Below are 5,498 nucleotides of genomic sequence, written 5' to 3' on the forward strand. Positions count from 1 at the left end.
CTCAAACTGATCACATGCAGTGGCTAACTGGAATTGAGGCAGTGATCAGGACTGAGATACCACGCTGTCAGGCTGCCCTTGTATTACCCTTAGTCCTTTAAAGATGCCTCTCTTTCCAGTTTAGATACACGACATCAAAATCTGAGGTCTTTACTATTTTCTCTGGCATTGCAAATCCTGCCAAATAATGTGTTCTTCTGTACTTGCTAATTATGGCCCTACTGTCAGTTAATATGCATCATGCCACAGGTCATCATCTACTCTGAAGACTGGTTTTCAGTGGTGTGCACATTGTGGTATAGAGGATAAGATATTTCCCTTTGAAGGTAGTTTATGAATCTTATCAGGCTTCTTCATGATGAAAGGCACTATAGATATATAAGAGATCAAAGCTGTGTAAAGATCAGTGGTATTTGTTTGCATGAGGTTTCTCTTTCTGTTCTTTCTGAGGATTTTGAGCTTCAAAGTTTCAGCTTTAAAGAAACTCAAAACCCCATAGAAAACGCTAGCAAAAGCCACCATGTTATAGATGGTTTGAGGTCAGGCCAGCCAAGGGCTACGGGATTCCGACCCGGACTCAAAAACTCAAAAAGCTCTTCTCCAACATTCTCTATCTGCCAGCAAAAAAAAGCTGATGCACAGAAAATTTCTGGTCTTCCTAAATGCCAGTGAGGGTCCAGAGCAGTAAGTTTTGGAGAAAAAGAATGCCACTTAACAACCTAGAGGGAAAAAACAGCTTAACTTAAAACATAAGTGTTTCTATTGTGACTTGTCAGTCTGCTAGCAAAATCATTATAAATTGTGAATAACAGTAGCAATTGGCCTAAAAAATCAGATTAATTTATTATATAATTTGTGGTATATTTTTTAATTTTTACTTAAATGTTTTAATATTGAGAATTTCAATGTATGCTTCTGCAGATATCTAGAGGAATTGGGAATAGAAATCCAGTACTTCCACTGAAAAGCATTGGTTGCAAGCAATACTGGTTTTGGCTGCATTGTACTTTTAACATCAGATTAGTGTTTGGCATCAAGCAAGTCATCCCTGATATGTGTGTGAGCTTTCATTTTTTGACAGGATCACTGCAGTAAATTTTCTGTACGTCATAGCGAGTACTCATAAATGATATTAAAATAAACCTGTGACCCATAAGAACAGATTTCTATAGCAGAGCCACACTATGGTCACACAGAACCTACAAACACATTGCATAATGTAGCAAGACAAAATTAAAAAAAAAAAGGCCAGATAACACTGTGTGCCCAATCTGAAAATCCTTCTCCTTTAAAGGGCTGAAAAAGTATTTGTTAGTATGGTCTGCCTATCCATTATCAATAAAGCTCTCACTGTAAGCATCAAAAATCCACACATCTAAAACAACTTGTCTTTTTTTTTTCATTCTTTAAAAAGGATCTAAGTGAAAGGAGAAGTAACAAAGAACTACTATGGATCTACATATGTCTCTGTAGGACTATAGAGTATGAAAGCAACGAACCAGACTCAGACATATGAGTGGATCCCAGACTTTCTCCATATCATCTCCATAGTAATCTTCAGGTAAGTCATACCAAATAGTAAATAAGCTGTGTAACCAAGCAGAGTAGAAAACAATAACCTGTCCAGTACATTTTATCAGTACAAAGTCATAGTCCAACAGTCAAGGGGAAGGATGGGAATCAGGAATTGAGTTTAATCAGCTACTATTGCTTGCAAGAACTCCAGAGGCCTTACAGAAGAGACAAATGCAAATCAAGTCCATTGGTGCACGATAAAAATGAGTTCAGTCTTGTGGTGAAAATATTTCTTTTAGGGGAGAATACAGGAAATGTTTCTGCACTGGAAAAATCCAACCAACCATGAAAGTAAATGTTCTCATTCTGAGTTATTTATTTTTTTGTTAGGAAGAGCAAAGCAGGAAGCATTAAATTTGAAAAAGGTCTTCATGTCCCAGGAGGCTATTCCGGGGCACATCCAACACAGGAGGCATCCCTCTCCACTCTTGAAGCTGTCCCCCCTTTATGTTAATTATTCTTGAACTTTACCCTTTCCTATCCCAAGTGAACAGCTTGGCCACAAAATTGTCGTATCAGCTCTTCAGTTTTTTTCACTTTCTCTCTGGTGTAATAATTATTGTGTTATTTACATTGAATGAACAGCTTCATCAGGAGCTAACAAGGCAGACACTGTTCCTTCATGTTCCTCAACCATACACATGTAATAGAGCTTTGGCCCGGGAAACTTTCCTGTGACTTGGTGCATTGTGCTGCAGAGAGGATGGCACCAACTGCTTAAACTCTTTGGAGCGAGTGACTGCTGCACCTCCTCCCTTAGGAGGGGAAAGCCTTATGCTGGCAGGTGAGTGTGGGCTAGCTATAGTGAGGGCTAGAAGTCATAGAGGAAGAACTGTGCCCATACCCAAATTGTTCATTGTTAACCATCTCCTTCCTGCTCTGCTGATGATCAGAGTAACACCTCAGATTTAAAGGAGAGTAGGATCCCCAGTTGTCAGGCTGATGAATAACTGAACTGATTATCTCTAAGTTTGAATTAACAGCAAAATGTCTTTCATAGAAACAAGTGTTCAATCAAATAAAACTGATAGATTTTGGACATGGAGGATTAAAAATTACACTTTCTGCATAACAGTCTACAAGAGCTAATTTGTTCCCTTCCAAAATCTCAGGATTAGTCCCCAAGTACGTTTCACTAAAGTTTCTGCAAATAGCTTTATCTATATGTGGAAGGAAACATAACTTGTCTTGTTCACTCCATTCTAAGTTTCTAGTGCTCAGCACCCACGGAATGGGTTGCTTATGGGGAGATAATATCTTTTTTTGTGCCTTCCAAAGTCTCTGAAGGATGTCTTTCTGGTTAATAGGTTGATTTAACTTGTATATGGTCCAGACTATAAATATGATTATTTATCATACTTCCCCAAGATACTGGCAGTAAAGAAGACAAGGTTGAAATTCTTCATGATTTCCTCTCTCCCACAGCTAGGGACATTCAGCACACAATACGCAGATGGCGCACCACATAAAGGATCGTATTAGATGTTAAATGTTTTTTCTTCCCATACCTAATTAAACAATATGTCCCCACTATTAAAGAAATAGACGAATTGCAGAAAACTTCTGTCAGCTTAATCCCGGTTGCTAAAATGGGCCATTTGCCCAGATGGGATTGTTTTCTGGCCTATCAGGTTTGAAACGCCTAGAAATTCGGCAACCACTCTTGCAGTGTTGATTCAGCTCTTCATCCTTAATTGCGTTTCAGGCATGTAACTCTCTGGAGATTTTTGAATGACAGCCTAAATATTGAAGGCTATTCTGTTCTGTGTGTATGTTAGGTGACCTGCATTTTCTAAAACGACGAGCTCCTACAAGCCTGGCTTAAGTCAGCAGGTGCCATATGTGACAAAAATCACAGCAAAAGCCCCTGAGACTTTTTTGTCAGAGTGGGCAGTAGACCAACTTAAACAAACATTTCCAGTTTGTCTTCATTTGCAACCTCCTACAACACCAAAGACACTGTTACTGACTTTGGGGCTGTGGAGGCTCTCTCAGTAAGCGCAAGAATAGCAGAGCAGCCTGCCCATCACTGCTTCTTGCACAGCCATTTGCCATACATTTTCATCACTGTTTTCCTATTTCTATTTTGTTTCTAAGCTACATAGTAATATGGAGGGAGCTCATGGATTATTAAGCATTAGCCTACAAGCTAATTTCAAGAACATACGGAGCCCCCATTATTGCTGTAACTAAATGTCACCAAAAAGTCAGAGGAAAATCAGTGGAAATGAAACAGAGATCAGCTGAAGAGTGACTTGAATCAACTTGAAACTCACTGTGGCTATCCTACATTAGCCACTTTGAATAACAGAGTTGCAAACATCACCTTCAGTGTAACTTTTTGCACAGGAAAAGTTGATGATGAAAATAAACTTTTTCCATGTTTTGTTCTTATACTCCCCTGATGCAGAGAGAGTAAGCAAACTTTTAAATAAAAGAAAGCAATTTGGGAGCCACTGACCCATCAGCTTTTTTGTGCCAGTATCTACTTCTAGTATTTAACACTTAAAACTCATTTTTTTTAATGTCTATTGTCTGGTGTTGTTTTTTGCCTAATTTTATTTGCTCAGCTTCAATAACTATGTACACTATGGTATCTAGCTGCTATTGGCATACCAGGTACTCTTCCCCTCTATTTCTTCTGTGTTTTGTTGTGGTTTCCAGTAACTCTTCACCAAATATTTTCATAAAAAGAAAAAATGAACCATCACAAAACCAGCAGAAACGTTCAATTGAAGAGAGCTTCACAGTGCAATAACAAATATCCAAGATCTCTCATGTTTTTCATGTCAGCTGAGACTTGATTTACTCCTACATTATGTTTGCACTCTTCACAAACCGTTATCTAGAGAAAATCCACTTCTAGCCAAAAGCACTGAATAAAGCTTGGAATATGACGATCTATGATTTCCTCTATCTTTGAAACATGTGTAATGTTCAGCCTTATACTCAACACAGATTTATTTCACAGCTCTGTACTTGCCCTGTAAGTGATTCTATTTTAAATATTTCTGTCTGTATATTTCACTATGCTAGGATTTTTTGAAGAGCATCATCTACTATGTCCATATAACTGGGTACCTCCAGATTTAATTTACTTTATCTGTCATAGGGGATTTTTTTTTTTATAATACAGTTACACTGATCCAATGGCTAACCATTACCCAAAGGGACAGTTCTCTTGTGCCAGGACTTGCCACTTCCCTATCCTCAGAGCTCTAAAGCACTAGAAAACCAATCATTTTACTTCTGAGTTTCTCCTGAACTGTGTTCACATGCAGTCACTGTGCTGATGGAGGCAAGCAAGGGTAGGACAGCTCTCTTCAGAGGCAGCCAGCAGGTCAGATCAGATGCCTTGTACAGTTCCAGGGACAGGTATTCATTTTAGTTCAGTGCAAGCCACGTTCTGACCAGTCCTGTCTTTCTCCACTGACTGTGCAAGGAACTTTAGATGACTGATTTAGGTGACTTATTTAATCCAGATAAAGACAGATGACCTGAATCCCATCTTAGAAACTAAAAGTAAGTAACCTTAATGGCATCATGCAATTTGCATTTATTTAGTTCACTTTAGTACTTGACCAGTTTTAATGACACAGCTACTTGTTAAACTTGGTAACTCAGCATTAATATGCCTAAATGTAAGCAATAGAGGTATCACCATTCTCACAAAACTAACAGAAATATGAAAATAGTATCATTTTTCATGTGTATATGATGGCAGTATTCACCACAATTTATTTAATGTTGAATTACAAGCATCAAGCTCTGGAAAAGATGTCAACCATTACACTTCAATTGTTTTAAAGATACTATTTTAGTGTCATGTTTCATAGGAAAACCATACTTCCCTATTATTCATCTGACATTTAAAGCTTTTTTTTATGTTCTTTCCTAGGAATAAAAGACTTAATCACAAAAGA

Source organism: Pseudopipra pipra, chromosome 3 (assembly GCF_036250125.1).
Source record: "Pseudopipra pipra isolate bDixPip1 chromosome 3, bDixPip1.hap1, whole genome shotgun sequence".
Taxonomy (NCBI): Eukaryota; Metazoa; Chordata; class Aves; order Passeriformes; family Pipridae; genus Pseudopipra; species Pseudopipra pipra.